Here is a 23,344-nt window from a genome sequence, read left to right on the forward strand (position 1 = left end):
GAATTTCTCAACACAAGTCTTGCAAGAAAAAGACTTTTGGGCAGCTTTAGACCCCTTGGTAGACATGTCTTTAGCACAGACAAAACACACACAGAGAAAAGGACAGTAAGACTGCAATAACAGATTATACAATCACACACACAGAGACCCTGCTGAAAGGGGCACAGAGGGAGATAAACTATGATCTTTGCAGCGCTAACAGAATAGTACTGATAACAAGAAAAAAACTGCAAGTGCTGATACACAGAGTACTAGCCTGACTCCTGCCACAGCTCTCTCTCCACCCTGTAGTGTGTGTAAAATGGCCACCAGCATCCTTCTGGAAGCGCTGAGGTTAGTGGGAGGCAGGAGCAGAAGGAAGACTTAGGCTCTGCCCCCCCCCGCTATGGCGCTCTCAGTGCTAGCGGAGCGCACAGTGGATGCCCGCCTAAACACTTGTCCTGGCTCCTCTGCTAACCAGAGAGCCAGGGATATCCTGACCTTAAGCCTGCCTGTGCTGCCGGCGGCGGGCATGTACTATGGGGTCCCGCGATGTGCACTGCATGCAGCGCGTCTTTGGGCACCCCAGAGACTGAGGTCTCTGTAGCAGGAGACCTCAGCGCAAACCACATGCAGCAGCAGTGAGGTCTCCCCGGCAGCTCCATCGGCGCAGACAGGCAGGGGCAGTAGGTTGCCTGTCTGTCCTCTTGCTGATAGCAGATCTTACATTTTTCAGAGCCCTAAGGAGGCTTATGTCCAGCTCCCAGGGCACATTTTTTAGACTGACCTAGGGGGGTATAGAGGGGGAGGAGCTAGCTACCAGTAGTTTTTTATTTAAAGGTGCCAGCTCCCGGTTAACCCACTCCTATACCCCATTGTACTGAGGCTCCAGTGTCCCCTGGTGGATGAAGGAGAGAAAAAGTTACCACAAGCACTGCGTTCACATCCGATAGTGGTCGACGTACCAATGTTTTCAGAAACTTCCAGGAGATGACGTGGGGCAGTGGGCGTCTCTGCATATGCTAAGGGGAGTCTGCATACACAAAGTGATGGGCGTGCTTATGCTTTGGCGAGCGATCGCTTCCCGCCGCATCACTTTCAAATATTTGCATATGCATCATGCGAGCATACGCTTATAGTGACCGGGTCTGAATCAGGCCCTAAGGCGGCCAATCTTCGGATTTTTGTACATCTTTCTTCTGACAGTGCTATATGGTATTTTCCAGTGTCTATCTGCACACCCAGAATTTGTATTTGTTGTGATGGGATTAAATTGCTCTTTTCCCAATTTATTATCCAGCTGTGATACTACAGAAACGTTATGGTTCCATGCACGGCTTCTCTCACTACTTCTGCTGAAATTCCCAGCAATTAGTAGATCATCCAGATATGGCCATACAGCTATACTTTGTGTTCTCAGGCAAGACATAAGAGTCACCAGCACCTTTGTGAATATTCTTGGGGATGTCGCCAAACTGAATGGTAGGCAAAAAAATTGGTTTTGCTTGAATGCATGAACCTCCGATCTCTTCTGCACAGCGGAACATGAAAATAGGCATCTTCCAGGTCTATTAATTCTTGGAAATAGTTTTGTCTTATGCCCATCAAAATGGTTTTCAGGGTTTCCATGCGAAATGTCTTTACTGTGATATATTTGTTCAATTGTCTGAGATCCATGATGGTTCGGAATCCTCCTGTAGCTTTTTCTATTAGAAAAATTGGAGAATAAAAACCATTCTTCTCTTCTAACTGCAGGACAACATCCACCGCTTTTTAGCTGAGCAATTTTCTTTTACTGTCTTCCAAAACTGACCCTGCAACCCTCGATTCTACAAATTAGCTTGTTTCTGGAACATTCCGAAATTCTGTATCCCCTTGACACTACCCCCAAAACCCAACGGTCTTGAATCAACTCTTTCCATTGATTGTTGAATGCCAGGAGTCTGCCCCCTACCAGCACATGTGTCGGGATCCTGTAGTAGTCATTGTCTCTGATTACCTCTCCTATTGGATTGGCGAAAGGTAACACTGTACTGCTGCCTAGGTTTGGAACTTCTGGGTTTATTATACTGTTGCTTTGCAGATGGCATAAGATACCTGCTTCATTTATCCTGGGGTAATCTAATATATTTACCTCTCATCATTTTAAATAAAATTGTTTCCAATGTATTACCAAAAATTAGGGAACCATGAAATGGTAAGGAGACCAGCCTAGTTTTTGAGTGACTATCAGCTGCCCATAGTCGCAACCATAGAGTTCATCTTTTTTTTTTTGCAGAAAACTATCATATCCAATGAAGCCTCACACAGATACTCAATAGCTTTGCTCATAATATCCAGACTTCTCTGTACATCATTTCTTGAAATGTTTTCTTCTAAATCCATCTGCATACTAGATGCCCATACTGATGTTACTGCAGCACCAGATTTAAGGGATACTGACGCAGATTTATGCAATTTCTTTAAATAACTCTCAATTCTCTTATCCATACTCTCCTTTAAAATTGCTTCATCCTCCAAAGGAATAGTGGTTTTAGAGAAAACTTCAGCGATCACTGCTTCAACTTTAGGAACTGTACAGTACTGTTGTGGTAATCCCCAAGAGCCCGCAATAGCAGTAGTAACTTTACAGGTTTGTAACAGTGGTAATTCTCTTCCGTGGCAAGTTCCCCTACTACATAGATCTTAGTGTCTAGATTTAAGTCAGTCACAGGTACTAATAGCACAAATAAATTATCTTTACTATATCATTACATTGCATGTCCACCAATTTGTCAAACACCTTATAACATAACATACATGACACTATTTTTCAATGTGCCAATATACTATACAGCACAACTTCTATCACTTACTAGTGGAACTAAATAACTTTGATGTTTTTATACTGCAGTATAAACTATTTCAGTACAATAAAATGTCTCTAGGGTTCAAACCCAAATTATGAGCTGGAAGGTGCACATACATTAGTCCCAGAGCATGCATGAGGTTGTATAGTGCTGTAGATAACGCTCCGGATTGTTTACATCTACTATATATGATGTCACTGTGATTGGCAGTGGCAGAAGGCAGCCCTTTGTAATCTGCACATTTGTCACTATATATATGCTGCATATATATCTCTATTGTAGTCACTTTATTTAATGTCAGTTTCCAGGTATATATTATCTTCCGGAGCCCGGTGTGATCCTCACATGTGGCTGTTACATATATTTTAGATTGTATCTCCTCAGCGTACTTCATATATTGCTGTGTGCCAGTGCAGGTAGTCCATTCATATGCTCTATATGCTGAATACAGGGGCTGCAGCACTATAACCAGCTCCCTGGGTACCAGACCAGTCTGCCCTCTTCCCACCTCTGGGGTCTGTCTCTGGCATCTTACAGACTGCCTCAGGGCTCTCCATCTTCTGAGAGCTGCAGAGCATCCATCTTCCTCTCTGACCATCACCTCAGAGTCTCCTTGAGTAACTGCTGCTCACTTCCAGCTATCACATGTCTGACCACCTGACACTGGTCACATGACCTGCTGCTGACCTCTTCAGTAGCTGCAGAGATTGCTGGAAACTGTGGTCTGTCTGTGTAATGGCTTCTACATGTGCTGTAGCGCGCTGCACTGTGTAAGACAGAATATTATTATTATTATTATTATTTATTTATATGGCGCCACAAGTGTTCCGCAGCGCCTTACAAAGTACATAGACAAATAAGTAACCATTGACTTACAATATAATACAATACAGGACATGGATAAACATTGCTATATTAGTGACCTTTACGCCTGCATAAGCAGCCAAGTGTTAGTTGTCCTAGTGGGGAGTAAGAGATAAATTAAATTACAGTAGGGAGAAGCACAAGAGGGTAGAGGGCCCTGCTCGACAGAGCTTACAATCTTTAAGGGAGGGGATAACTCACATAGTGGGGTACTACACTGTACACCAGGACAAAAATTGTTCATCCCTGATAGGATACTTTCTATTAATCCTTTTAACATTCCCCAGATGTTTATCAACACTTTTCTATTTCTCAATAATTTCCTTCATAACTTTATGTACTGGAAAATGTCTTTCTCCGAATTGGAAAACCTGTTCATCACCAATTTCCACATTATCAGTATAATTCATAGATTTATATATATACTGTATATATTCTTTAACAAACTATACACAACATCTAGATTGAATGTTCTAACATCATCTTTACCTTTTACCAAAAGGTAAAAAAGGGCAGACTAGATGGGCCAAGTGGTTCATATCTGCCGTCAAATTCTATGTTTCTATCTCGCACTTCACCAGACATATCTTCCTCATCATGTTTAAGAACAAACTCAGGTGAAAACGGTTCAAAATCAAAGCCCAAACTAGTTTGGGATCTAGATCTCTTAGCTCCCTGTGACTGCAAAAAACTTCTTTGGTAACAAAAGATTTTTTCATCCATTCCACCAAATCGTGTAATTGTTTAGGCTGGCTATCCATATGAGAAGACTCCTTCTGACAATCATCACAGAATTTAGCATCCCGCCTACTAGAAAAAGGTCTTATCACATGCAGGACAAATACCAGATGCTGCTTCTTCCTACCACCTGTCACAGCTGGAGACACACTGCAGAATAAAACACTTCTTTACTAATTACCCTAACTAATACTGCTAATGTGCCCTCTATGAGGACTTACCTCTTTTGGGCACTCGTAGCTGTTTGGGGAGAAGGCTCATTTACCATGGCTTTATCGAAGTCAAAAATACCAGCAGCAGCTGAGCAGGTATAGTGGAGGCCAAAGTAACTCCGGTGTGCGGCGCCATCATAAGTCCTCTCACCCCGTGACCTTAGGTGAACTCCTGCCGCAACTCCCACTGGATACCATTGGGTATGCTGGGATGGCCACTTCATCGGGACTTCCGCCCACCGCAAGCCATCTACCAGTATGATTGCTGTGCTCCAGCACTTCCGCCCACTATCCATGTGGGGGAAGATCGTTAGCCGGCGGCTATACAGCGGTATCGGGGGAACTCCAGAAACACACGGACGCGCTCCCTTGTACTTCTCCACATGAGGAAGAACCATCAGCCACAGGATCACCATGGAGAAACACCGGACATATCTTGGGTACGCTCAGGGGCCCATTGATTAAGCCTCAGTCTCTTCCAAGGGTGCTACCCTCCTCCAGATCATGGCTACCAGAGGCGCATTTTACTGGGAATCCATGAGGTAAGTCCTATACTTTCACAAAATTACAAACTTCTACACTTCCTCTGACTAAGAGACAGGAAAAAGACTTAGGGCCTGATTCAGAGCCGGTCGTTATTTGCGCTCGCTCATCCAGAAAATAGGGGTGGCTATTCAAATGACCCATTCGCTGTTTGCGGTCTGTTCACGCCTCTAGGTCTGAACGAGCGAACAAAACTTGCGGTCGTTTTTTGGGAAACTACGCCCCCTGGCCGCTCGCATCCTACGTCATGTCCGCTATTTATTAGATTAATCGAGTACATCGACCAGGGTATGAGCTGCTCGCTATTCTTGTGGTTGGTTTTTGCTACCACAATTTTGCGAGCAGTTCTGGCTATAAAATAACCCAGTGACGTGGTCAATGACGCTGCTGTTTTAAATATGCACACCCATAAAACGCCCGTTTTGACCTTTAAGCACGCCTGCGATCGGATCTCCACTCCCCGTTTTCAAGCACCTTCCCCTGTTTCCACCCACATACGCCTCATCCTGTCACTCAAATTATCAGGCATTCGCTATTTTGCGAGAACATGAATTTCGGCCGCACTGACTGGTTCGCGCATGCGTATAACGATCCATACGCATGCGCAGTTGGGCAAACATCGCTCAGAGCGAACGAGCTGCCACTTAAGAGTGGCTCTGAATCAGGCCCTTAGGGGTCTATTTACTGAGCTGTGCTAGGAATAGGGGTGTGCACCGGCCACTTTTCGTGTTTTGGTTTTGGATCTGGATCTTTCTTCGTGTTTTGGATCTGTATTGGTTTTGCCAAAACCACCCTTCCGTGTTTTGGGTTCTGGGTTTTGTGTTTTGGACCTGGATTTTTTTGAAAAAAGCATAAAAACAGCTAAAATCACAGAATTTGTGGGTTTTTCTGCTCCTATGCTATTATTAACCTCAATAACCTTAATTTCCACTCATTTCCAGTCTATTTTGAACACCTCACACCTCACAATAGTGTTTTTATGTCCAAAAGGTTGCACCGAGCTAGCTGGATGACTATGCTAAGTGACACGAGTTGGCGGCACAAACACGTGGCCCATCTAGGAGTGACACTACAGTGGCAGACAGGATGGCAGTTTGAAAAACTAGGCCCCAAACAGTACATAATGTAAAGAAAAAAAAGAGGTGCAAGATGGAATTGTCCATGGGCCCTCCCCACCCTCCCTTATGTTGTATAAACAGGACATGCACATTTTAACAAACCAATCATTTCAGCGCCAGGGTCTGCCACACGACTGTGGCTGAAATGATTGGTTCGTTTGGGCCCCCACAAAACAAGCTGGCAATGAATCTGCCCCTGCACAAACTGGCTCTACAGAGGCAAGATGTCGTCCTCATCCACCGATTCCTCACCCTCTTCAGTGTTGTGTACATCCTCATCCTCACAGAGTATTAATTCATCCCTGCTGGAATCCACCACCACAGGTCCCTCTGTACGTTCTGGAGGCTGGTCTCCCTGGAAGAGTTGATAATTCATTTTTATGAACATCATCTCCACATTTTGTGGAAGCAACCTCCTACGCCTTTTGATGACAAGGTTCCCGGCTGCACTAAACACTCTTGTGGAGTGCACACTGGAGGAGGGCAACTCAGGTAAAATAGAGCCAGTTTGTACAGGGGCCTCCAAATTGCCTCTTTTTCCTGCCAGTACAGGTACGGACTGTCTGACATGCCTACTTGGATGCTGTCACCGATGTAATCCTCCACCATTCTGTCAATGGTGACAGTATCATATGCAGTGACAGTAGACATGTCAGAAATTGTTGCCAGGTCCTTCAGTCCAGACCAGATGTCCAATCTTGGTCCTGCCTGCCCTGCATCACCGCCAGCGGGTTGCTTAGGATACCTAAGTTTTTTCCTGGCAGCCCCAGTTGCGGTAGAAAATGAAGAAGGAGCTGTTGACGTGTCACGTTCCGCTTCAGCTGACAATGTTTTCACCAGCAGGTCTTTGCACCTCTGCAGGCTTGTGTCGGCCAGAAAGAGAGACACCACATAGGCTTTAAACTTAGGATCGAGCACAGTGGCCAAAATGTAGTAGTCTGATTTCAACAGATTGACCACCCTGGAATCCGGGCAAAGTGAATGAAGGGCTTCATCCACAAGTCCCACATGCCAAGCGGAATCACTCCGTCTTAGCTCCTCCTTCACTTTCTCCAGCTGCTTCTGCAAAAGCCTGATGAAGGGAATGACCTGACTCAAGCTGGCAGTGTCTGAACTGACTTCACGTGTGGCAAGTTTGAAGAGCTGGAGAACCTTGTACAACACGGAAATCATTCTCCACTGCGCTTGAGTCAGGTGCATGCCCCCTCCTTTGCCTATGTCATAGGTGGATGTATAGGCTTGAATGGCCTTTTGCTGCTCCTCCATCCTCTGAAGCATATAGAGGGTTGAGTTCCACCGCGTCACAACCTCTTGCTTCAGGTGATGGTGGGGCAGGTTCAAGAGTGTTTGCTGGTGTTCCAGTCTTCGGCACGCAGTCGCTGAATGGCGAAAGAGGACTGAAATTTTTCGGGCCACCCAAAGCGTCTCCTGCACGCCCCTGTCGCTTTTCAGAAAATTCTGCACCACCAAATTTATTGTGTGAGCAAAACATGGGACGTGCTGGAATTTGCCCAGATGTAATGCTCGTACAATATTGGTGGCGTTGTCAGATATCACAAATCCACAGGAGAGACTAAGTGGGGTAAGCCACTGGGCGATGATTTCCCTCAGTTTCTCTATGAGGTTCTCGGCGATGTGCCTCTTACTGAAACTAGTAATACACAGCGTAGCCTGCCTTGAAACGAGCTGGCGTTTCTGAGATGCAGCTACTGGTGACGCTGCTGTTGTTGCTGCGTAAGGTAATACATCTACCCAGTGGGCTGTCACAGTCATATAGTCCTTAGTCTGCCCTGTTCCACTTGTCCACATGTCCGTGGTTAAGTGGACATTGGGTACAACCGCATTTATCTGGACACTGAGGACACTTTTTCTGACCTTTCTGTATAGTCTCGGTATCGCCTGCCTAGTGAAGTGGAATCTAGACAGGATTTGGAACCGGGGACACACTACCTCCATCAATTGTCTAAATCCCACTGCACTAATGGCGGATACCGGATACACGTCTAACCCCAACATAGCAGTCAAGGCCTCAGTTATATGTTTTGCTTCAGGATGACTGCTGTCGTACTTCATCCTCCTCGCTAAGTACTGTTGGAGGGTCAATTGTTTAGTAAAAGTAGTGGTGTTCCTACTTCCTCTCTGGGATGATGAACAACTCCCAGCAACAACAGCAGTAGCGGCAGCAGTAGGCATAGCAATGCAGGATCCTCCGGAGGAATCCCGGATAGGAGAGTCAGTCATGCCAGTGACATGGCAGGACTACTTCCGATCCTGACTAAGGAGGAAATTGACGAGGAGGGAGTTGACGGTGTGGTTTGCAGGCGCTTGGATACAACAGGACAAAGGGATTTAGGTGTCCCTGGACTGCTTATGGTCTTAGCCAAAGTTTATGAACTTGACAGTAACTTTTTATGAATGCGCTGCAGGTGACGTATAAGGGAGGATGTTCCTAGGTGGTTAACATCCCTACCCCTACTTATTTCACTTTTACATATGGTACATGTGGCAAGACAGTTGTTGTCCGGATTTGGATAGAAATATTTCCAGACCAAAGAGGGGGAAGGTTTGATCTTCTGCCCAGGCATGACCATGATGGTCTTTTTCATCCCACGGACTGATTTAAACTACATCACCAGCAGAATCCTCCTTGACAACTTCCTCCTCAGCGCCAGCTACACCAGTATCCTCATCCTGTTGTACTTCAACAGTGACATCTTCAATTTGCATATCAGCAAGTGGACTGTGGGTGCTCCTTTCAGCACTTGCAGAGGGCGTGCAAATGGTGGAAGGAGCCACCTCTTCCTGTCCAGTGCTGGGAAGGTCAGGCATCGCAACCGCCACCACACTTGGACTCTCCTTGGGGATTTGTGATATCTTCTTAGAACGTACAGTTCTTCGCTGTGCTTTTGCCAGCTTCACTCATTTGATTTTTTTAGCGGGATGAGGGCTTCCATCATCATGTGAAGCTGAACCACTAGTCATGAACATAGGGAAAGACCTTAGCCTTCCTTGCCACTCCGTGTCGTAAATGGCATATTGGCAAGTTTATGTTTCTCCTCAGATGATTTAAATGTTTTTTTTAAGGTCATTTTCCTGAACTTTGTCATTTGGGATTTTATATGCCTTCTACTATGACATTGGGCATAAACCTTGGCAGACGACATTGATGGCATTTTATCGTCTATGTCATGACTTGTGGGAGCAGCTTCAGCACTAGGAGGAAGTGGTTTTTGATCTTTCCCTATTTTATTTTTATCGGAGAAAGTTTGGTCCTCCATTTAGGTTATATTGATATATACGTGCAGCTAAGGCGCACACAAACTCAGAAAATAATTTTTTATTTTTGTTGGAGACTAGTGCACTTTTTTGGTTACACCACCCTTTAAGAAATGAGCCAGCCGGCCCTTTACTTATGGGACACAGGCGCACACTTGGCGCTGCTCCTTTGTAGATGCACGTGCAGCTACAGTGCACACAATTCACAAAGACAGAAAAAAAAGAAGAATTTTTTTTTTTTTGGAGTGCACTTTGAGGGTTACACCACCCTTTAACAGACAGATGCACGCTTGGCGCTGCTGCTTTGAGGATGCACTTACAGTGCAGACAATTCACAAACAGAAGAAAATGTTTTTTTTTTTGTTGGAGTGCACTTTGGGCGTTACACAACCCTTTAACAGACAGATGCACGCTTGGCGCTGCAGCTTTGAGGATGCACGTACAGTGCACACAATTCACAAACACAGAAAAAAATTTATATTTTTTGGAGTGCACTTTGGGGGTTACAGCACCCTTTAACGGACAAGCCAGCCGGCCGTTTACTTATTTGACACAGGCGCACATTTGGAGCTGCTCCTTAGTTGATGCATGTGCAGCCACAGTTCACACAATTCACAAACACAGAAAATAATTTTTTATTTTGTTTGGAGTGCACTTTGGGGGTTACAGTACCATTTAACGGTCAAGCCAGCTGGCCCTTTACTTATGACACAGACGCACGCTTGCCGTTACTTTGTTGATGCACGTGCGGCTACTGCACACACAATTCACACAGAAAAAAAAAAATATTTTTTTTTGGAGTGCACTTGGGGGGAGCACCCCTGTTGCACAGATCACCCACTGGACAACACTACAGCACCCCTCTAGGACTACAGCCTTTATGGGACACTGCACAACACAGTTCAGCCAGCCCCTATAGACTTTGGAGTGGACCCAGCCCCTATGGACAACTGACTGCACAACACAGCCCAGCCAGCCCTTATGACAGCAGAACAACACAGCCCAGCCAGCCCCTATGGACTGAGTGGTCACAACCCCTATGGATAACAGCAGCACAACACAGCCTAGCCAGCCCTAGCTCCCACCCTCCCTCTTCACTGTCCACAGCCAGAGTGAGAAATGGCGCCGACGCGGGGACCTTTTATAGAATCCAAAACCCGCGAGATCCGGAAGGCGGAATGATGACGTTTTGCCACGATTTCAGATCAGAGTCAGGCGGGAAAAGTCGAGCCTGACTCGGATACGACTCGGATTGGGAGGGCTCGGGGGGGTTCGGATTTCAGAAATCCGAACCCGCTCTTCCCTAGTTTGGAGACAGAGTGAAAAGTGATAAGTCTGTGATAAGGTGCTAGCCAATCAGCTCCCAACTGTCATCTCACAGGCTGTGTTTGAAAAATGACAGTTGGGAGCTGATTGGCTGGCACCTTATCACTTTCTTATCACTTTTCACTCTGTCTCCTAACACTGCTTAGTAACTAGACCCCTAAGGAGGGATAGGAAGAGGGAACCTATGTACCTGGAGTGGGCAGACCCTAAAGGAGGGGAAAAAACTTCCTTTCTAGTTCTAAGGGAAAGGGATGTAATCTCAGGGGTAATGGCTGCCATGAAGTAGGAAGAAGAAATATATTTATTTCTAATAGAAAAACATTGAACACATATTTCAGTAATAAGAGTGAGAGACCAAGGTCTGACAGTGTAGCCAGAGATCCTTGCATCAGTCTCCCAGCAGAAGTGGCAGCGACTGACATAGTTATTGAATGAAGAACAGAATTGGATAAATATATTGATATTGTGACTGGCCATAACCAAAGCCCTGGACTGGAACTGGCAGATTGTAGAAGAGATGGGACCATCCTGCTCTTTTCTGCCATCACACTTTATATTTCTATAGTTTTCTTCATTCTAACTAGAATTTGCTGCGGAGCTCAGGGACTGATTTCTACCCCTGTGTGTTCTTCGGGGGACATTTGGGGATAAAGCGACTCGTTTGAGGTCCCAGCAAGTTGACATTTGAGACTCAGCTGATGTGTCTCATTATTCCTCAGTCAGTAACCTCTGCTCTGTGTCCTTATTTTCCAAGGGTTTAGCTGCAGATATCACGTCCCGTCTGCCTGTTTTGTCTTTAGGCATTACCATGCTGTTATCCTGGCTTATATTGATTTTATATCATATCTGCTGTAACTGGGAGCTCTCGGCTTCCAGATAAAGGATAACAGGACGTATTACAGACATAATCACCCTAAATGTGTGCGTTGCAATCTCCCGGGAAGACACCTCACACAGGGAAACCAGTTAGTGTCACTAGCCGAATAATGTATCATGGTCATCTCTCACATGGAAGATTGTGTGTATAGTATGCATGTGTATGTATGTACAGGTATATCTATATTTGTGTTCATGTGTATAGTTGTATGTATGTGTTTATGTACAGTATGTATGTGTATTATATGTGTATTGTGACAAGAACACTGGAATAGCGTTTGAACCATACTTGCCTACTTTTGAAAAAGCATTTTTCCGCGACAGCGTGACAGCAACACCTAAGACAGGGAGGGGGCAACCAGATCGGCATAGCAGGGGGGCGTGGCCAGCATTGGGGGCTGAGCGGGGGGCATGGCCACATGATCTCGCATCATTGCTACCCCAGCACTGGGGGCCTGGAGCTGCACCTGAATTTTGGGAGCCTCCCGACCAAATCGGGAGGGTAGGCAAGTATGACCTATGAGTGCAGCGGTAAAGTGGACTGTACTCCTACATCTGAGAGCACACTTGCCTACTTTATCTTTATCCTCCCCAGCCCCTCACAGTAACAATGTTGCAATAACCACATATTTAAATTCTATAGAATCGCATCATTAAGCCCCGCCCCCTACCTGCAGACTGCCATACCCCAAGAAAATTCTCCCCATCCTGCCCTCTTCACTATGAGAGATGATAAAAGTTACTTACATCTAAATGTAAATGAGCCCCAAAGCAGTTAGTAAGATGCTCTTGTTGATAATAACACACTGATACTTTTCAGGGCTTGCTCAAGAGGTTCCATATAAGTGGCCAAAAGAAACCTTATATAAAAATGTATGTAGCCAAAGTAGGGATGTGCGCCAACCCCCGTGTTTTTGTTTTTGTTGTGGATCTGTATCTCCTTCAAGGTTTTGGATCTGGATTTGATTTTACAAAACCATCCTTGCATGTTTTGGTTTTCAATCTGTATTTTTTCTGAAAAATCATAAAAACAGCTGAAATCACATAAAATGGGCCTGTGTTTGTTCCGCCAGTATTATTAACTTCAATAACATTTATTTCCAGTAATTTTCAGACAATTTTGACCACCTCACAATATTGATTTCATCCAGTTTAGGCCAAAAGGTTGCATTGAGCTAACTGGCTAACTTAGCTAAGCAACAGAAGTGGGCGGCACTAATAAGTGGCAGTTCAGCTTCAAACATGGTACAGAGTGGCACTGCAGTGGTAGACAGAATGACAGTTTAATAAACTATATGACTCCATAGGAAGTTTAATAACAAAGAATGTTTTCATTAATCAAGAACTAGGTTAGAGGCCCGAGGGAGTTGGAGTATGTATGTAGTTGAAGGCAGGGAAAGGAAGGTTTGATTAGTAGTAAATTTTATTTAATTTTTTGATTCTGAAACAAATTTATGAGGGAGGGGAGGCATTTACAAAAAATATTTAAATCATTCACATCAGTCCTTGTGTCAGAAGAATCCTTGAGTGCTATGCCTGCTGCTGCTGGGAGTGGTTCTTCATCCCAGAAGTGGACCAGGAAGACTACTAGTAGTAGTTTTAAAAAAAAATTACTGTTAAACAATCCTTTGCAAGGGGGAGCAAGTATGACAGCAGTCACCCAGTTGCATAGCGGATCACTAACGCCATAACATCTATGCTGGTGCCTATTAGATGTACGTCCAATATGCGCCAATAATGCAGTGGGTTTTAGACAGTTAATTGAGGTACCAAATCCCATCTAGATTCCATTTCACTAGAAAAGAATTTCCCAGCCTGTACAGGGACATTAAAAAAAACTTAAGTAGTGTCCACCAATATGCTGTTGTACCCACTGTCCACTTAACCACGGATATGTGGACAAGTTGAACAGGACAAATGCAAGATTACATGACTGGATGGGTGTATTGCCTTTAGTGGCACCAACAGCAGCAGCATATAAGAAACAGCAGCTCATTCAGAGGCAGGCTACTCTGTGTATCATCAGTTTCACTAAGAGGCATACTACTGACAACCTTTTAGAAAACCTCGTAATTTCTGACAACGCCCCCAATATTGTGAGAGCATTACAGCTGGGTGAATTCCAACACGTCCCATGTTTTTCTCACGCAATCAATTTGGTGGTGCAAATTTTTTTTTTAAATGACAGGGCCGAGCAGGAGATGACGCCCAAAAAATTTCTGAACATTTTCGCCATTCAGCAGGTGCATGTAGAAGATTGCAGCACCTGCAGGAAATGTTGAATTTGCCCTGTCTCCAGCTGAAGCAAGAGGTAGTTACAAGGTACTCCACTTTTTTATGCTTCAGCTGATGGAAGAACAGCAAAAAGCTATCTAAAGCTACACAACGAACTATCACATAGCAAGAGGAGGGGGAAATCACCTTACTTAAGTTCAGTGGAAATACTTTCCAAGTTGTGCAAAGTGCTGAAACCCTTTGAAGTAGTCACCTGTGAAGTGAGTTCAGACACTGCCAGCTTGAGTCAGGTAATTCCCCTAATTAGACTGTTGGAAAATCAACTTGAGAAACTGAAGTAGGAGCTGAAATGAAGCGATTCTGCTGAGTATGTCAGACTTGTAGATCAAGTCCTTTATTCGCTTTGCCAAGATCCAAGAGTTGTCAGGACCTTACAATTGGATCAATACATTTTGGCGACCGTGCTGGGTCCTAGGTTTAAGTCATACATTGTGCCTTTCTTCCCAACTGACACAGATCTGAGGAGACGCAAAGACCTGTTGGTAAGTAAATTGTCAGCTAAGGTGGATTGAGGATATTGTTGATGAAGCTGTTGGTGGTGAAGATGGCAGGTGCTTGGATCCAGCAGAGAGAAGGGAGCTAGCTGACGCTGGATTGTTTGTTGTTACTTTTTTAGCAAACATTTCTGAATTTTACAAAAACTTTTTGGATGGATGCGCTGCAGATGATGTAACAGGGAGGAGGTTCCTAGATGTTTAAGGTCCCTACCTCTACTTACTCTGGCTTTATAAAGGGTACAGATTGCTTGACAATTGTTGCCTGGATTTGGGTAGAAATAATTCCACACATAAGAAGTGTATTTTATTGTCTTATGCCCAGACATGACAAAGGCTTTTCCTTTTCATGGGCAACAACTGTTTCTTCCACTGTTGCCTGATTCACACAAACAAGATCCTCATCATCAACATTCTCATCATCAACATCCTTATTAGCGTCAGCTACACAAATATCCTGCTCATCCTGGTGCACTTCCACAGAAGCATCCTCGATTTCTATGTCAGCATGTTCGCTTGTGCTTAAATCATCATAAGAGGCAGGACCACCAGTCAAAAATAAAGGCCAAGGCCTTAGCCTTTCCTTGCCACTTTATGTCGTGAAAAGCATATTGCCAATTTTATGTCATTCTGCAGCTAATTTTCTCTTTGATGTTTTTTTTCTTTACCACTGTAAATGATTGCTTCATTGATTTTTGATGCCCTGACTTAAGCCCTGTATGCCCTTGGGCATCAGCTTTAGCAGATGACGTAGATGGACTAGTATCATCATGACTGGTTGCACTGGCAGCAGCTCCAGCACTAGAATGTGGTTGCTGCTCTCCTTTCAACTGATCGTTCACCATATTAACAAACACGAACAAAGTGGGGTATACAGTAGCACACACATCAATTTGCACCAGTTTGAAATATTACACTGCGGTATCAATGACCTACAGTGTAAAAATATTTGTTATGAATAATACACTGCGCTACCACTTACAGTGTGACAATATTTTTGTGATTAATACAATGCGTTTCCACTTACAGTGTCACAATATTTTTTTATGAATACACTGCGCTACCACTTAGTGTCACAATACATGTTGAATATTATACTGCGTTTCCACTTACAGTGTCGCAATATGTTTTGAATATTACACTGCATTTCCATTTAGTGTTACAATATTTTTTTATGAATACACTGCGCTACCACTTACAGTGTCACAATACGTGTTGAATATTATACTGCGTTTCCACTTACAGTGTCGCAATATGTGTTGAATATTACACCGCATTTCCACTTAGTGTCACAATATTTTTTTTTATGAATACACGGTGCTACCACATACAGTTTCACAATACATGTGGAATATTACAATGTGTTTCCAATTAGTGTCACAATATTTTGTTTTAATACACTACGCTACTACTTACAGTGTCACAATATTTTTTCTCAGATCCCGACACGGATCTCAAAGTTCGGGTAGGTTCGGTTCTCAGAGAACCGGACCCGCTCATCTCTAAGCCATAAGGATCATCGTGCCTTAATACCAATGCAGGGAAATGGCACTGATTATTTCATTCGAATGTATATCTCTCTGATTTCTTATATTTCCAAGTATGTAACAGTTACATTATGGGGGTAAGGTGCAATCAGGGAGATTGCTAGAGGTATAATTACTAAAAGTGAGACTTTTTAGAAGTGAAGATGTTGCACATAGCAACCAATCAGATTCTACTTAACATTTAACTAGCACCTTCTAGACGATAATAGCTAGAATCTGATTGGTTGCTATGGGCAACATCTCCAGGGAGTCAGGGAGAGTGCTACTATTTCAGTAAGTCTCCCTGACAATCAGGGAGAGTTGGCAAATATGGTTTGAGGGCAGGTATATTTGTCCCAGATTTCTAACTTACATGTTTTAAAAACCCCAGGAACATGTTTGTTGCATACTTGCCTACCCTCTCGATTCAGCTGCCAACCCCTTCGCGTTCCAGAGAAACCCCCGCAGTGGGGGTGGCCGGTTCATGCTGAATCGCCCCCAGCTTCACAAAGCCAGTAATCTCTGTATTGTGTAGTGGTGGCTGGGCCAAAATTACGCATCACGCCCCCGCTCTGCCCACAAATGCCGGATAAACTGTCTGGCTGCGCCCCCCTATGCTGGCCACGCCCCCCTACTATGCCAATCTGGCTGTTCCATCCCAGAAGAGGCAGCCAGAATGTCGGCAAGCATGGTCCCCTATTTAACAATGAAGCATAACCCCTTTAACGCTCGCTAAACGGGTTATGCCTCCCTTTCTGGATTTGACAAACAGCGTTGATCTAAGATTACCTCTGTTTTTCAAGCATTGCCCTCACCATCTTTTAGATGGCAAGCGCGATGCGATCCCCATTGCCAGTAACGGAGACCCGGTGGTGCCTTTCCGGTTTCAGGAAAGCCTTCCAGGCACTGTGTCATGCGCATTTGCCTAACACAGGCGCTGACAGCATTAGGCTGCCAGCAGGTGATCGGAGGACCTCGCCGAGGAGGAGGACTTTGCGGGACCTCGCAGGATGGGAAAGTATTGATAAATACCAGTGGATTATTTGTTAGTGTCACAGTGACTCTAAACGAAAAATTCTGCCGGTATTTTGCTTTGTTGTTAAATATGGGCCATGGTTTGTTGTTATGTAAACATCTCCACTTCTAAAATCTCTCACTTTAGTAAATATACCCCATGGTGTTTATTTTGACGTTTTATATAATTTCTCCGCTTAATAAAACTGTCTAAGGTCAGTTGTACCCAAAACCTTGGACCTGTGTTATCTTTCAGCTGCTGTTCACTACTGTCTACCCCAGGAGATGGTGCTTGTCCCCTTAATACAGTATGTATGTATGAATGTGAAATTATGTGCATATTTGTATCATACGAGGGCTGTTCCAAAAGTAATGCTTAAATGCTCACAACTCAAATTTAATTATAGATACAGATTTGAAACTTTGCAGTAAAAGACTTTGAAGTCTTAGTAACAGAATGACTCTACTCCAAAAATTCACCATCTGCCCTCAAACATTTTCTCCAACTCTCAACTCAAGCTGTGAATCCACTTTGGAAAAATTCCAGTAGTTGGTGTTTGACCCAGGAACATATGGCGTTTTTAACAACTTCTATGTCTTCAATATGTTGACCCCGTAGACAGTATTTGAGAGGGACAAACAGAAAGTCAGAAGGGGCCAGATCAGGACTGTATGGTGGATGTGGCATTATTGGCCAATTTTGGCAATGGCCGCAGATGTTGCCATCGAAGTGTGGGGTCTGGCATTGTTGTGGTGTAAGATGACATTTGACAGTGGAATTGTTGAGTTTTTTTTGCAGATGGCTTCTTTCAGCTTCTTAAGTGCGATAATGTATCGATTACTGTTGATTGATTGGTTTGGTTCCAAGTAATCGATGAGAATAACACCTCGGCAATCCCAGAAGAATGTGGCCATGACTGTGTTTATGGATCGCTGTGATTTAAACTTTTTTGGCCTAGATGAACTTGGGTGTTTCCATTGCTTTGATTGGGCCTTTGTTTCTGGTTTATAAAGGAATACCAAGGTCTCATCTCCTGTTATTACATTTTCCAAAAACGTCTCAGGGTTGGCTTCAAAGCTGGTCAAAAGGTCATTGCACACTTCCACCCTCTGGGCCTTATGATCTCTGGTTAATTGCTTTGAAACCAACTTAGCACACACTTTACGATATCCCAAATCATTGATTAGTGTTTTTACAGTGCCATGGCTACATTCAAGTTCATCACCGACATCTCTGATGGTGACACGACGGTCTATCTGAATCATGGCATCGACTTTGTGTCGGTGTCACTGCAGTTGATGGTCTGCCACCACGAGGTTTGTCGCACACGGACGATTCTCCCAATTGAAAACGCTTCATCCGCCTTCTGACATTGCTATAGTCACTTGTCCGCTCACCATACACTTTTTTCAGTCTTGTGTGGATTTCTGTAGCACTGTTGCCTTCTTTTTCCAGAAATACAATGACGGCTCTTTGTTTCATCTTGGATTCCATGGTATTTCTTGAACTACTTAAACAAAACTACATATATAGCTAGCAAACATATTAAACTACAAACAGACAAAGGTTCAAATAAATGTTGCTTATTATTTCAGAGTTATGGGCATTTAGGCATTACTTTTTGGACAACCCTCGTACATGCATACTCTCCCGGGAGTTGCAGGAGGCTCCCGATTTTTCGGGTAACCCCCACACCCTCGGAAGAATATGCAGATCTCCCGCATCCCGCCAACTTCCTAGCGAAGTGGGCAGGATGGGGAGATTTTCCAAGAAATGTGCGGATCCGTAGTGAGGGGGTGGGGCTTAATTACACGAATCATGCCATTTAGCTCTGCCCCCTCCTCACGGACCTGCAAACCGCGGGGATTTACTGTACAGGGGGCAGGGCCTAATGATGTATGTAGTCTGGCCCCACCCCCGACGCTGAGAGCACCTGGTCCTCTCTGGCTGCCCCCGGAAAAGACAACTTAAAAAACTTGGTAAGTATGATTTGTATGTGTATTGCAGAGGTCCCCAAACTCTGTCCTCAAGGCACCCTAATGGTCCAGGTTTTAAGGATATCCAAGTTGGTGCAGACTGAGTGGTGTTTTGCTTTGTCTGCGGTTTGATTAAGAAGTAAATTTAAAGACAAAGTGGCTGCAATACACCTCTCAGCGCGACTCACTGGCACCGGCCATCTTGCGTTGCATGGTGTACTGAGGCTCAGTGTATGAGGACGCATTTGTATGTATGTCGTTTGTATATTTATCTGTATGGATATATATTTCATTGTGTCTCATCTAAACAACCTTAAATAGTCGTCATCCCCTAAAAAAATGTATCTTACCAGTTCCCTCTTTATGTACTTTTTTTTAGGCATTTCTGTTGTGACACCCCCACCCCCCATCCCACGGAGACAGAGTGGTAGGTGTACCAAGCCTTGGAGAGAGATAAAGTACCAACCAGTCAGCTCCTATCACATTACAGGCTGTGCTTGAAAAATGACAGGAGCTAATTGGTTGGTACTTTATCTCTCTCCAAGGCTTAGTACATGTCCCCCAGGGTCCCAGCATTGGCTCCATATGAGGCAGGGGATATCCCATACAGTATACCATTATACATTACCATTATACGATAAACAGAGTGATTGGATGAGAACGGAGTGGGTTAAACCTCAAGTCTGGGGGATAACCCTAACCATCCCCTGCAGCCTAACCCTAACCTTCCCCCCACAGACTAACCCTAACCTCCTGCCGCACTACACCCTAGCCTTCAGGTGCGGGGGATCCAAGAAATTCAACATGTTGGACAATCTCCATTCCCCGATTCTGACCCGAAAATGTTCAGAATCAGTATTTTTAACATGTTGAATTGCCAAATATCTACAGTATGTCCTTCGATCTGCATTTTTGGTCGGCAATCAGTGTTTCAGATCATTGGCCCTCATTCAGAGCCGCACGTTAACAACAGTACGCTCGTTGCGTTCCGATGTTGACTAACCGCGCATGCGTCGGTGTTACACTGCGCATGTGCGTACGGCAGATTGCGAGCTTTTTTTCTCTCATTCCTAAAATAGCGTACAGGAAGTGACATGTCAAATGTGATTGACAGAACAGGGCGTTTTTGGGTGTTGACGGGGGTGGAGATGAAAATACGCAGGCGTGGCGAGGCGTTTTTGGGGCGTACATACATTAGCAGATGCGAACGTCAAATGTGTTTGGACCGTCTCATACGTCACTGGAACATCCGCTTTCCCTTCAAAATGCTCGCACAGCTTAGGGTCTGGATTACTCGACCACATTGGCGATGGCCTTCTCCTCCGTCCCGGGACTCAAGGATGGTGCTGCGATTAATCGCGGCTGGTCAGTAAAGTAATTAGTGTTGGATTGAAACCCGGCTTGGTATGTGTTTGGAAAGCAGTTTATTGGGATAGCACAAAAGCGTACGCAGGTGGAAATCAGAGCTGCTAATGTCATGATTACACAATCAATTAGCGTACATTTTTGGTGTTTTATTTTGGCCACAATTTGTTGGTTATGGCCTATTGTAACAATAATGTCATCATGTTTTAATTAGCTCCCCTTTTTTTTGGTTTACTGTGGAATTTGCATCGCTATGTGATTTTTTAAACGTTCCTTAAAGAGACCTTTTTTTTTTTTTAAGAGGGTCAGTTTTTGCCTTTAGGGCCAGGATTAAATGTAACCCATTTGGACAATAATGTCACAATACAATGTCAGTTTTTTGTTTTAAATTTATTGTTTAAACACAAACAAATTGGCCTAATATTTTGTTGCCTTTTTTTGTGGCAAAGATATTTGTTAATAAAAAAAAAAAAACCATAACTGGTAACATCAACGTAAATACCAAATGTAAAAACATTTCACAAGAAAGGAGAGGGAAGTTTTGACCAGAAAGGAATATGAGCCAAGCACAGAAGGAGTGTGGGAAAAGTCGCCATTGCTGTCACCGTTTTCTCGGCCGTTTGGCTGGGTGAGGGTGGGCGCCAGACCGGGTCCGGGATGCCATCGGGCTGGCCTGTCCCGAGGCAGATGTTGTGGCCTCTGGACTAGGCACAGGGCTAGGCACATTTGGAGGATTGGCTGATGTTGTGCCAGAGGTGGAGGATCCGGATGTTCCGGCAGGAAGGGAGGTCGGCTCCACCATGTGCTGGCGAACGAGCTGCTCCAGGGCATCGGCGATGCGGATGTTGGCCCTGGTATTTTCCGCCAGGGCCTGAGCAATGGTCACGTTGGCCGCAGCATTTTGCTCCAGGGCCTCAGCCACCCGTATCAGACTGGCGTCCATCCTCTGCAGAATCTCCGTATGGCAATCCGATTTAAAATTGAGTTCTGTGAGGAGGCCCACTGCCTGCGAGGGGGCACGCCCTGGACTGGCTTCTGCAGGGTCCTCAGCCGGATGTACTGGTTCCTCCTCTGCAGAGCCAGCAGAAATTCTGCGGCCAAGGCTCCCCTCTGGAGCAGACTCATCCGCCTCTGTCTCTGTTAGGAAAATTGCAAAAAGACTCACATTAGAATCTACATATTGGCACAATAGCATTTCAGAGTTGGTGACATCACAAGACTTACCTTGGCCAACATGAGGAGCCGCAAAGTCTGGCATGTCCGTATCCATGTTGGACACGCCAAACACCTCCACAGCCTGCACACACCCCTGTGCCAGCTCTTCTAAGTCTGTCAACTCCAATGACACAGGGGTGGGACCCCCACCTGTCCCCCTTGCATGCCTAGCCCTGTCGGCAAGTTTTTGCTTGAGACGATATTTGAAGTCTGCCCATCTGTGGAATGAAATTGGACCCATTATCCTTTTTTTTACAATGGGGTTTGTTTATAGGATGGGAAAGTGTTTACTTACCGCCGTTTGACATCCCGGGCTAGACGGACATAATCACCCACCCTATTGACAGCAACGGCGACCTCCTCCCACATTCTCCACTTCTGGCTTTGGCTCATATTCCTGGCTGCCTGGGGCAGGATGTCAATGCACTTCTGGATCAAAACCTCCATCTCCTTGCTTGTGAAATGTGGCTGCCTTTTTTTTTTGGCAGCTTTGGCGGGTTGACTGGGGCCAGCAGTCTCTTCCATCTCATCCTCCTCACCTATTTGGGTAAATATGCAGATTTAGCCACTTCACAACTTGACCAATATATTTGTTTTAAAATAATCATTGAGACAAAATGCATGAAGGCCTTACCGCCGGATTTTTGGCCATTGTTTCCCTGGTCTGAAGCCATGTCTCTGCTTCCAGAATGAAATCAACCAGAAATTCAATGTGATTTCGTGACGTATTTATACATGCGTCCTTTGTTTGCGCCCGCATCATTGATTGTGCGTCCCTATGATTCATCCTTAATTTGTGCGGGAAAATAAACACTATTTATGGCTTGGTGTGTGTGGAGTCGAGGTTGGGTTGTTGGATTGTTGGCGGTTAAGTTGTTTGGATTTGGTTGTTTGCGGTTGGAGGATTTGGCAGAGTTGGTTTTTTGTTTGGTTTTGCTACAGTTGTTTTGTTTTTCCGTTCGCATTTTTTTGCTTTTTTCCACATCCTTTCCTGATTTGGTAAGTTTTGTGCAGTCTAATTTGTGGCCAATTGGTGTCTACTTCTGTTTTTTGGTTAGCTATTTTTTTTAACACTAATTTCATCTTTTTTAGTTTGTTTTGGCTTTCGGACCCAAAGACCTTTTTTTTGGAAATCTTATATATTCGAGTTGGGTAAGTCCATTTTTTTACTTGCATTTGCGAATTAATTACCGCATTTTTGACTGTTGGTGTAGTGACTTGCATTTGCGAACTAATTAACGCATTTTTGACTGTTGGTGTAGTGACTTGCATTTGCGAACTAATTAACGCATTTTTGACTGTTGGTGTAGTGACTTGCATTTGCGAACTAATTAACGCATTTTTGACTGTTGGTGTAGTGACTTGCATTTGCGAACTAATTAATGCATTTTTGGCGGCTTATTCATCATGTAAACCAGTTTTGCTTTTCCCTTTTCCATTTTTGGGGGCCATTTGAACCCTATTTGACGTACGGTGTGCAATGTCGTTTTCCTCGATGGCCAAATATGTGTTTCGCCTATTTTATGTGTTGGCTTGCAACAATTTGAACAACAAAAATTCACCCTCTAAATTTTTGATGTCTCATTTTTGGCTTTTTTACAGTTTATACGTATCATGACAATACCCCGGCATGTAAGCAGCTATGGATGGTATCAGAAAGCTAAGTTGTTTTTTGTT

The sequence above is a fragment of the Taudactylus pleione genome, unplaced genomic scaffold (assembly GCF_031769625.1).
Source record: "Taudactylus pleione unplaced genomic scaffold, aTauple2 ptg003150l, whole genome shotgun sequence".
In the NCBI taxonomy this organism is placed as follows: Eukaryota; Metazoa; Chordata; class Amphibia; order Anura; family Myobatrachidae; genus Taudactylus; species Taudactylus pleione.